At 35.7% G+C, this 12,580-nt stretch overlaps 1 protein-coding gene across 2 annotated transcripts in view; it reads right to left on the reverse strand.

Moving 5' to 3' along the window:
- Window positions 1-3,577: 3,577 nt before the first annotated feature.
- LOC138708010 (uncharacterized) overlaps window positions 3,578-12,580 on the reverse strand; it is an 85,178-nt gene continuing 76,175 nt past the window's right edge. For both annotated transcript variants that reach the window (XM_069838119.1, XM_069838118.1), the window contains exon 5: window positions 3,578-6,715. The gene's annotated coding sequence lies outside the window, so the exon portion shown is untranslated. The remainder of the gene's footprint in view (window positions 6,716-12,580) is intronic.

Consider the following 12,580-nt stretch of genomic DNA (forward strand, 5'->3'; position numbering starts at 1 on the left):
AGGGAAATCACCAAAGCTGCAGCGTGCCTGGGATGGAAAATACCGCGTGGTGACCCGGATCAACGAAGTGGTGTACCGCATCCAGCGACAACCTCGAGGGAATATGATGGTGGTGCATCTGGACCGACTAGCAGCCTACCAAGGGACTGCCCGAGACGAGCATTCCTAAGGAGGGAGCAATGTGACAGCGACGTGAGATTCGAACTCACGACCAGCGTCCCGCAAGAGAGCTGATCGCGCGGAGCACTGAGGGACGGCGCGCGGCGGAGAGAAGAGAGGGGGTGTATTACGTCAACGCGACGAATCTTCTAGAGAAGTCCGTCCGAAGTGGAGATAGCCAGAATTCGAGAAGACACCTGTAGAAATTTCTCGCAACTATGACTTTGCTAGAAAAGAAGAAACGCCAGCGAGCTCGAGCAGTTTCAGTTGATTAGTCAGCCAGTCAGTGAGTAAGCCAGAGCAAGCAAGCCAGTCTTGTGTACCGGAGTTCGGCTCGAGTGTGCGTCCGCAACTGTGTCAGCATCCGAAGGCCTGAGTTCGAGTGCAGTGGACCGCAGTTGGAGGGACCTGAGTTCGAGTGCAGTGGACCGCAGTTGGAGGGACCTGAGTTCGAGTACAGTGGGCTGTCTCTGAAGGTCTGTGGTTCGAGATACTGTGAACTCGAGTGACTGAGCTAGAAGAACTGTGAACTGAGAACTGATAGTTCTGATTTGTAAATAGTGCTTTGTAAATATTAGTTAAGATTAACAGTTCATTGTTGTTCGTAATAGTCCAAGTAAATTGTCATTGCCGTCAGTGGAGTGCTATAACGAATACTGTGTTGAGTGAAAATCCTATTGTTGGCGAGAGCGTTTAAGGTGAATTGTACAAAGGAATTATTGTTGGAAGAATAAAATCCTATTGTTGAATTGAAATAAATTTACAGTATTTTGGAATATAATACCCTGTTTCTGATGTCCCATCATCAGGGTTTAGAAATTCATCTGTATAAATTTGAAGATGATCCTTATGTGCTGCAGAGTAGTTCCATGGCATCTAACTGAAGAATGTATGGAAGATCATTTTTGGAATAATTTCCTGGAATTTGTATGCTATGTTCTGGAATTACCCATTTCCATGGAGGAATTTCACAACTGAAGTGTCTGTGATATATACTGGTATTTCTTCTTTATTTATTTTGTAGAAATTACACATGATATTATCTGACAGTTTGAATAACATCTGAGATCTGGATGAGGCTTGCAATTTTAAGTGTATTTTTATATCCCTTTTTAATACATAGTGTCTGATAGGTTGAATATTACATTCAATTTCTAGGGAAACAGTTGATGTGGTTTTTAGTTCTCCGAAAGAAGAGGGTTAAGAAAATATTTAATTTTAAATGTAATTCAGCCTTAGTCGCGTTTATTACGTCACTAGCCTCATCTGAAGAAGTCGCATCTCTCTCTGCTGCAATATCTATGTCTCTGTCATGAAGTGCATCTGTAGGACTCCTACAGCGAGTAACTTATTCCCTGAACTTTCTCTTCCACGCACTCTTCCACGTCCTGCAGTCCTCATTATAGGCCCATCCTTCATGATTCAGGTCATCAAATAAAGAGTTGTGTATGGGTGGGATGAATTTATTTATCTATTGCAAGTTCCTCCACTTAGAAAAATTATCCTTATTGTATAGTTGGTCCTGCTCAATGTGTGCAGGCCTTCCATGAAGATGTTTCGAATATGTAATATGTTACCTCTCTCCATTGTGGCAAATGAATTAGTCATAAACAGAAGAAACGCAACAACACTATGTAAACAATGCACTTGTATTAGTTTGCCTCTCAGTCAAAACTCTGTATGCATTGTAATGTAAGAGTAAGGTCAATATGGAGCAGCAGTGACTGGAACTGCACTTACAGTATATTACTTTTTCTCTGAACAGAAGTGACGTTAAAGATTTAGAATATACACTTATCTCAATTAAAAAAAATGTCACTTGTATCACTTTGCTTCTGAGTGCCTCATATATTATTATTGTGTTATGTGACATTAGACAGGAAATTATCCATGTTGATTTTGTTGAACAGCAATCTTAAATGTCAAAAATGAATGAAATGAATCTTCTGCAGAAACATCTTATGTCAAGTCGTGGGTACAAAATTTACAATAAGAGATTGAAATAACCTCTTGTGTCAGATATTGGTTTGTTATGGTGATGTTAAAATATTTTTTTCTCTCTCATAAATTTCAATATTTTGACATACGAAGTTATTGTTCAATACCATCGCTATGTAAATTTCAGCAATATATTACTTTTCGTGTTAAGATTACTAACATCTCCTGAAATTGATAATGTGATAAATAAGTGGCCTACAGACACCTCAATGCTAGAACTGGCTCAATTTTGACAAACGTGAAATTATATAATTACAATAGTAGATAAAGTTACCGATATGTGATTATTCCCACACCCCTGACGAAAGTTGGATAACATTTGGAGTAAAAGATAAGCCATCTTTTTCATCCTGTTTGATTTACGTACTCTTCCGGATTCCTCATTTTCGGAGACGAATTAAGTTCTTCAATTGTGCCACTTAAGGATATGTTTTTACTTCTTGTTCCCTTACGAAACAGGTAGAAATCATGAGTGATCTTCAACGAATGGACGTGTTTTGTCAGATGTATCTCAGGAATAGACAAGACAATGCCCTAAATGTCAGCACATTTATGTACTAATCCAGGCCTAGGAATCCCCATTATTACCAATATTTCTTCTTCAACATATAATAATGCATAATAAAGTTACTGTATGCAAAATAGTACCCAGGACGTTTATACGGGATATGAATTCACAGTACATTGGACATTAGGTTGGTATTTATTACATAACATATTGTAAGAGTCAGAAATCTCATAAGGCTCCATTGTGCTTCATATATCCGTGCACGCTAAACATAAATATAGCGATTCTTTTTAATTGACCAATGTATAATGTCACATTCTGTGAAAAATTGTCACAGAAATGAAACGACATGATGCTCGTTATGCGTGAGAGGGAAAGTAGGTGCGGAGACTTGTGAGAGCGCCCTCCCGCATGGCCTATCTCAAGGCTCGAAGTCAGAGAATAACCCCCTCCCCAAGTACAACATTGAATTTTCCAGTACTCTGCGCATCTCTCTGAGCAGTATCCGGTCGTTTTACTCGTTTTACGAGCACTGTACATTCCAGTCTATCATGTGAGGATCTGGGGATAATCAAAGTAGGAAATTTCGAAGTAGCAGCACATATTATAGAACATTTCCAAAATACTATACTTCAACAGTTAGACGTTAAAATGCAGTTAAAAGTTCGTGTTGCATAATTGGTATTGTAATCATTCCGATGAAGGTGAGAGTAATCTGGGCATTGATTCTCTTTATCATAGAAATTGAACATCATTGCACTTCAAGACATTCTGCATTTCCAAAAGAAAGGCATTTTCCAGAATTGATGGCAGTAATTGTATTAAGGCTAGGAAACTGCACAAGAGTAATGTTGCAAACAGCAATAATCGAAGATATTACTGACTGTACAATACAATAATCAACACTTCTTTGTAAATCTAATTTTTAATGGAAAAAAATACATTATACAACCATCAGCCAAATCTTTTATGACTATACAAATTACACCAATTTAATTTCACAAAACTGATTACATTATGTTTCTTAATTAATAACATGTACCACCGTTCGTCTACGTAATAATTCAGTGTATCGTGCATACACCAGCAACGAAGTATAAAAAAGTGATTATTATTTTTATTAATTAGTACCATATACCTCCACCATCTAGAAAATAATATTCACTAGGCTATATTGTATGTATATATATATACCAGCAAAGCAGTAACAAAAATTGATTATAATATTTTTTTAATTAATAGCATACACCACCATCCGTCTAAAAAAAAATTAAGTATAAGCTTAGGCGTATCGTGCATATATCAGCAACGAACACCTTAGATTTGTTTCAATCCCTCATTCTAAGAGTATGCTTTAAGTAAACATACAAAAAGCAAAGCTACTTAAAAAAACAATACTACAATAGCAATTTTAGTACACTTTGAATTGGAGTAACTCAAACAAGCAAAGAACACCTTACGTTCATGTCTTCATAACTCATTCCAGATTTACAAGCTGACATGAAATTTTAGGGTAACTGCCGTGAACATCAATTATTATTAATACAGGAAGCTGAGAATAAAATTTAAAATTCGAGAAGGCAGTTGCAGGATGAGATAAGAGATAATTGTAACAGTGTTAAGGGAAAATCCTGGTTTGTCAGTGCTGAGGCGTGTGAAGCTAGGCATGAAAAGAAAGAGTGACGATTTCCCTGTTGACTTTTAATCCTCCTGCTAAAATTGTAATGCAAAATTTCAGTAAGTTCTGTTACGCCCCTATAACCTCTGTGTGAAGCGTTCCATCTCCGCTTACAAACTGAAATTCACTGATAAACTCAGCTTCACTGTGAATAATTTCGAAAAGATGAATGATATGGATCACATAGCAAATTTTGAATAAAAATGTTGTAATTTTTTATTTCTGTATAAATTGAAACAAAACTTTTGGGGACCTGTTTTACTAATTTAAATGTCTATATAACTTATTACTATTTTACAAGCTCATTTTATGTGCCTAAACACACATTTTTTTAGTCACGAAAGTCCCAGCCCAAGTTACAAGTAATCATTCACAAAGCAATGTCACTGCAAATTAACTGTACTGCAATAGCAACTAAAGTATACTTGGAAATTAATGTAACTTAAACAAAGAACAACTTAAATTCATGTTTACATCACTCAATATAAAGTCATGAGTAAACACACATAGCACAATGCCACTATAAGTTAACTATAAAAGCATCACCAGTACAATTTGAAATTAATGTAACACAAACATTAAATAAACGTATATAATACAAATTGGTTGCAATCAGAATGCTCCTGTTGACGCTGTAACACAAGAAGCAGATTCTTCATCACCTCCAAACGTTTCAACGGCAATAATTAGGCCTATTTCTTATAAATCAGAGTGCACGAAGCACAGCCTCATAATAATTGTTAGCACAGGCAGACGAATGTCTTGTTTGCTTATAGACATAAATTTATAAATTTTCAATTACATTTCAAGTCCTATTTGAATGCTTTCAGCCTTGAATTTTACATGCAGAATAACAACGGAATTTTAAATTGGAGCCAAAGGAGCTCCTCTGCAATCCGACTGTTATTTTTCACGAGACAAAGACGATATACTCGCCTAAAAGCAACATTTAAGTGGATGGTAGTTGATTTCAAATAATCACAGGGCCAGGGTATGATGATTAATTTTTATTATTTATTCATTTTTTCAAAGAAATAAATAAGAACATTCTTCATAATTTGATCTCAAATTATTAAAAAGTTAAGATGATTCCAAGATGATTTGAGATTTCAAATAATCGAATGTGACCTCATGATCAATATATTTCTCACGTATTAATTGAATAATTAATTAATTAGTTTATTGATTTGTTTGTTTATTTATTTATTTATTTATTTATTTATTTATTTATTTATTTATTTATTTCAGTAAATAATAAAAATGTTTGTCTTGTCACCTGAGACTGTGAAATCACACAATTGCATCACAAGAAATACATACAGCATTTCCTGATCAGATCACTAATATTATTTTGAATGCAAAAATATACGATGGTATTCAAAATGCATATTTATTTTCCAATAACGATGTGTTGCGGGTTGCATCGTTCTCCCGCTAACGCTCAAGAAGCGCTAAGTATTAGGCCGACAGAAATTCAAGTAAACATTTTCCTGGACAGGTGCTCACTTAAATGTTCCACGTTAAAAAATACAAAAAAGATGTAAATGCAAGAATTTCTCACGTCGATATCAGATTTTTAGCATCTTACCTACTGCCCTCTTCATTAGCATATAATTCCTCTAAAAATGCATCCTGTACTACTCCAAATCGAAAAGGAACAGTTGGACGTAAGGTATTACAACAATTTCTCAATTAAGTATTCGGTTTTAATTACTGATAGGCTATGTGCAAAAACAGAGAGGCTATTTAAAAAGATAAGACTTAAATGTTTTTTCCTCCTCCATTGTCTTCAAACTCATAGTAAGTAATTGTTTTTACGTGATATTTAATAAGTTATAATATCTGTACCTCTTAGCGTCAACAGTAGAAAAGCTGTATTATTATGGTGTAAGGCTTACGAAAGATTTCAGGATAATAAAATTCAACTTCCATATATATGTTTCACACATCTTTCGACTTGAAATTGGCACTAATGTTTACAAGACATTAAATTTTGTCGAATATAAGCTTTACATTAATATATAGAAATATTTATCACATTAAAAATAATTTTTATGACTATTAACGCCTTCAAAACAAGGTTATTAATAATACGAAATGCAAACATAACAATGTTGTGAGTCACGCATATGACAATGAATTAGAGAGAACAAATCTCACAATAGCTTCTTCAACCGCACATATTAATTACTATTGTCCGGATATTGGTAAAATATATTGTAAAATTTAGTGCCGATTCAGCTCCGAAGAAATTCATGAGTCAGTTTTCAGCAGGAATACATTGTACATAAGTACTCTGTCACTCCATAGGCCTATGAGTCATCTGCTCTCTTCTTCACAGGACATCAACATGGAACGGTGCAACAGGAAACCTGTAAAAAAAAGGCGTACATTATTTTTATCCTTCCTCTTCTTTAACTTTCGATTATTTGTTTTCTCATCATCTGCCGAGCATTTTACGTAATAGCTTATAGAGAGATTCTTCTAAAAATCATCTCCGTTCAACATCTATTTGCAGGATTCAATGAAGATCTGTTTTCAGAAAATGGGAGGGGTGATAGTAGGATAATAAAAATAAAGTGCATAAAATTTGCTGATAGTACGGCATTGGCGTTGGAAGAAGAGATGAAGGGATATACTAATGGAGCTAACCAATAGATGTGAGCAGTATGGGATGAAGATAAATGCAGACAAAACGAAAATCATGGTTATCGGAAGAAAAATAAAGGCGGTAGGCGTGCGAATTGGAATTGAGACAATACAACAAGCGGGAAGTTTCAAATACTTGGGGTATACTATGAATATTAACATGAGCTGCTGCCAGGAAGTCGAAAGGAGAACAGCAATGGTAAAGGAAGCTTCTAATGAAAAATGAGCATTATCAACAGACGTTTTCAAATAGAACAAACAGACACTAGTTAAGATGTAGGCACACAGTACCGGTGCATGTAGGAAGACTGCTTCGTTCATTGAAGTGTGAACTGTTAACTTGCAACTTGCTCAATTTAGACCTAGCCAGTATTCAAAGTAACCAAACGTAGGACTCTAAATATTGATATATTTAAAGGCGAATTTAGGTTATACAGTACTCGCAAATCGGCGACTAGTACGCTTCATGTGGTTTTCACTGTTACTTAGGCAGATGCCGGGTTCGAATTTTCATTACCACGGTTCATTTTCCCTTCCCCTCCCGTGTAGAAAAGGAATTTAAATTTCATATCATATCGTTCATCTTCTTCATCTCATTCAATATCCATATTCAGGTCAAGACGCATGTCTTCATCCGCGCTTCGACAACTTGTAAGGGCCTTTGGAATAGATCCTGTGATGCTTAGTCACCTTGCCGGTATGAACGTAGAGCTGGGGAGGATAGAAGGCCCCCATTGGAATAGCGGGTGAGGGGTCACATGCTGCCGGTGGGCTGGTACACCTTCAAACTCATTCATCCAGTAATATTCGGGGTGCACAACAGGCCTCAGTATTGCCGACGTACAAAGAGTCGTCCTAACCCACCCGTGGCCACCATGACCTACCCTAACCCTAACCCTAGTACTCATCACAATCCGGCGAGGCTGTTGTGTAACACCTCATAATAACTTTTGGGACTAGGACTGTAGACTATACCGCTCAATCTTTTGCTCTCGTTTTAATAATAATAATAATAATAATAATAATAATAATAATAATCTTGAACACACACGCCGAAAGAGTCATACAGAGTTGAAAACTGTAAATAAAAGAACTGAAAATAAACGAAGCTGACCTCAAGTTCTTCTGAGACTTTTCTAAGATTCCCAATTAGGACTACGGACGCGGCGACATAACGCGACATACCGACAATAAAAAAGGAATAAAACATATTCTCAGGACCCCAGGATGTAAAATGTTTGACCGTGTTTTAAGCTATAGTTGTAGCAGCAACTGAAGCGTGAAATTTTATGGCGATATGGTTCATAAGTACACTCTTAGACAAAAAAAAATGACCGGACTCTTGAAGCGTAAATTTGTCTAAGTTCCATTCGGATGTGCGCCTGATAGACAAAAGTAAAATCAGAGTAGCAAGGACGAAACCAGCGAGATCCAAGAACATACTCTTATATCGGCAAACAACGGTTTGAACTGTGTGTCATAGCTCCGTGGTAAATCTCTGACTTTACACGCAGAAAACCCGGGTTCGTACCCGCCTTCGTATATATATATATATATATATATATATATATATATATATATATATATATATTTGTTTCGTTTTATTTTTTTCTCTAGCTGGAAACGAATGATACATAATTATATTAACGTGCACAGGAGCTTGGATTAGTTGAAAAATTAAACAAAAAGTTCAGTAATATCGGAGAATTCTTCCTAATTACCCTTGAATTAAAACAGATGCTCAGTTCTTGGATTTTCTCCCTTCTCCATAAGGAGTATTGTTCAGTTACTAAAATTAGTATTAGTAGTAGTAGTAGTAATAGTAGTAGTAGTAGTAGTAGTAGTAGTAGTAGTAGTAGTAATAATAATAATAATAATAATAATAATAATAATAAGAATCTAATAATAGTATTGCAACAACGAAAATAATAACAATAATACTATTCATCATCATCATCATCATCATCATCATCATCAGCCTTCAAGTGTTAGATCCCAGTGGATCTGGTACGGTCTCTTGCCAGCGTTTCCTAGGTCTTCCTAAATATCTTTGACCTCTTGGGACATACGACAAAATCTGCCTGGGCCATCTAGAGCGATCCATCCTCTTGACATGTGTCAGCCACTGAAGCCTGTATTGCTGCAGATAATGGACAATAGACTCAATCTTTAATTCCTTCAGAATATCTACGTTCCGATGATGGTCGAGAAGGGAGTAGGCCTATCCAGCAATTTTTCTCATGAATCTCACTTCGGCAGTTGTTAGCCGTTAATACTATTCACAGCAATACAAACAGGAGAATAATAATAATAATAATAATAATAATAATAATAATAATCATCATCATCATCATCATAAAGTTAATAGTATTGCAAAAACGAGATGAATAATGTTTAAGACAAAACCAATGCGTTCCAGATATAGGCTACACTCGTAAATAGTGCCGTTACATATCTGCTTCGTAACAGCCCAAATCATATAATATAGATTGTTCATTCCTATGTTAAAATCGGTTGCACTTTGAAGAGAACAACCGCCAGGATCGCCACACGTCCGCCGTAAACGAACACAAGATGGCAGTACAATCGCTAATGCAATTCAAATAGGTGTTATGACGTGACTCCTTATGTAACAACTAAATGGCAGCATAATAAACCTGACAAAAATTGTTACCGTCAGAGCCTATAAGGCAGAGCAATCTGGGTATATAATTATGATCTAGGGTAATAGCTCCGTGGTAACAGTCCTGCTTCTTGTGTAGGCGATTCAAGGTCGTGTACCCCGTAAGGACGTCAGATGTTTATTTATATATTGATGTGTAATTAATTTAGAGACATCTGCAACTTCTGAAAATAAACATAGTTCTGCGCACATGTAATTGCGCATATTAAAAGTGAAACAACCATTATCTCTTGTAATTATTAGGGGTAACATGGCTGACAGAAGACATAGGCCAGATACGTGAAGACAAGCTCTTCTCTCTCTTGTGAGGGAGGCCTGATTTTCCGCTACTGAGGCAGGTAGGCGACTAGGAATGCACGATTCCACAGCTAGAAGATGAGCGAGATTATCCAGAGAAGGAATTGAACATAGTCAGCCAGGTTCCGGTAGAAGACGTGTTTCAACTCTTGCACATGGTGGAAGAATACTGGTGAGGCGGTGCGCAGGTATCGTCCCCTCTCACTTGCACAGATGACGTCACGCCGGGACCAAGATCCAGCCTTGCCTTCGGTAAAGCATTACATTGAGGCGGTTCTGATCATAATTTTATTATGTTACTCGAAGGCATCGTTGATGAAAATAAATATTTGTTAGGGGACATTATAATTATGAACAATGATAATATGCTGACGATACAGCAATAACTCTGTGCACTGAAGGTGAAAAATGAATTAATGGACAACCGCAAAAAAAGCAGTGAATTACGAACAAGTATTGAACTCTCTTTTAATTTTGATAATTATTATATTACAGCTGTGAATAGTACCACGTTTATTGGAATTTTTGTCGATAGAACTTTAAAATTGTAGGCCTATGTTCATATTCATTTCATCTTTTATGGGGAAATGCTATTAATATTACTAGAGCCTTTATTGCTTAGAAACAAATTATTAGAACGATTTTATTATTAAAAGTACTGAATCTTGTCAATCTTCTCCTTTTTTTTAAGGAATACAAAATATTATAATGTTGTATACTTATATCTATAGCCTATGGCGTTTAAGCGTAATGAAACTGAATATATAATAAAATATTAGATTGTCATGATTCTAATACACGTAATGCAGAACTATAATAACAGAACGTCACAGATTAAAGAAATATAAAACGTCTTCTGATTATTGTTTAATAAGTTAATTTCTAGGGAGTCGGCCATGACAATGACGGTGATGTGAACTGATTTCGTATCGGTATACTGAATTATGTTCAATTAATAATCGACAATTACTTCAGTTTTGTGTTAATACAGAGCAGAGGTTCCCAACCTTTTTTGACTGACGACACACTTTACTGAACGCCTACGATATCGCAACACACATTTGTTTTTATTAATAACAATATAATAATAACAACCAGTGCTTTTCTTCTGGAGAAAAAGGTGATGGAGCTCTTTGTAGAATATTTTATAGCGGACATGGAAATGATTACTGTTCACTGCAAGGGAATTTTGTCGTTTTTAACTTCCTTTACGCCCAACTAAGGCTGTCAAGGTCTAAGCGAAATTCAAAGAAAAATTATATTGAAAACATAGTTATTCACACATATTTCGGTTCCATGGTGAAAAATGTAACAAAAATATGCCCGAACGCCGTTCCAGCGCGTTCCGCCAGAGAAAAGCACTGAAAAAACTTCTATGTAGTGTCGGATATCCAGTGTTGTACATAGGTCGATGTTAATACTCAATAAAAAAACAATAAAAAATAGCAACTTGAGTAGCATTAGAAAAAAAACAAAGATATGTGTCAAACATTTCAACTTATCTATGCTGGATGTCCGATAAAAGATTTCTATGATCGTTTTTGAAAACTCACCTATTTAAATAAATGTGAAGTCTGCGCTTGGTAGGTTGCAAAGTGTTTCTCTATTCGTGGCCTTATGGTTGACAGGACAACACGTAAATAAGCATCACGTAAGTCTGTTCCTTTGTTTATATTTCACTATTTTCATGGTAGAAAATGTTGATTCACACAATTATGACGTTGAAAACAGCAGTTCTATGTGTATTTCTAGATTATTCAGCACCGTCGACAAAACATTTCCTCATATAAGACACTTGGGATTTTGTTTATATTCATCTTCACGGTACGTAAAACCATATTGCAAGTATTAATCACTCTATTTACAAAACGCAGTACGTTTTTATAAACCCTGGAGGGAAATTTCGCTCACATTATTTGAATTAGCACTGCTGTCATCTACCCAGAACTTAATTCAGATTGTCTTTTTCGCATTAAAAATTTGCCTATGATAAAATCTAAATAAAATGCTTTTGATAAAATAGTCGCACTATCACCCGCTCACACGTACCGTATAGCTATACTAAAAGTGACCAATATATTCTGACGATTATAAACTCTTGTTTTTATTATTGGGAAGAGTAAACGAATTACGAAGGCGTTCACTTCCATTCGAATTATCGCCAGGCAGAAAAATTAAACTGAGCAATGTTGCAGGTGTTTACGTTTCACTGGTAAAGTCTGTCTCGAATAAAATGTACCATATCAGAGACTTCGTTATAAATAAAAAATGCGTTGTAAAGAGACTTTCTGGATGGCATAAAATTTATTTTTCAATCCCAAAATTTAGCGACATACTCCATGGCTTTTAAGGAACACGGAGGTTCATTGCCGCCTTCACATAAGCCCGCCATTGGTCCCTGTCCTGAGCAATATTAATCCAGTATGTACTATCAAATCCATTTTGACATTATCCTCCGATCTAAGTTTCGGCCTCCCCAAAAGTAATAATAACAATGGTAATGGTAGTAGTAATAATAATATTAATAATAATTGTAATGGTAATAATAATAACTTAATAATAATTATCATTATTATTTCCACATCAATAATATTTAATATATTTGTAA

Source organism: Periplaneta americana, chromosome 10 (assembly GCF_040183065.1).
Source record: "Periplaneta americana isolate PAMFEO1 chromosome 10, P.americana_PAMFEO1_priV1, whole genome shotgun sequence".
NCBI lineage: Eukaryota > Metazoa > Arthropoda > Insecta > Blattodea > Blattidae > Periplaneta > Periplaneta americana.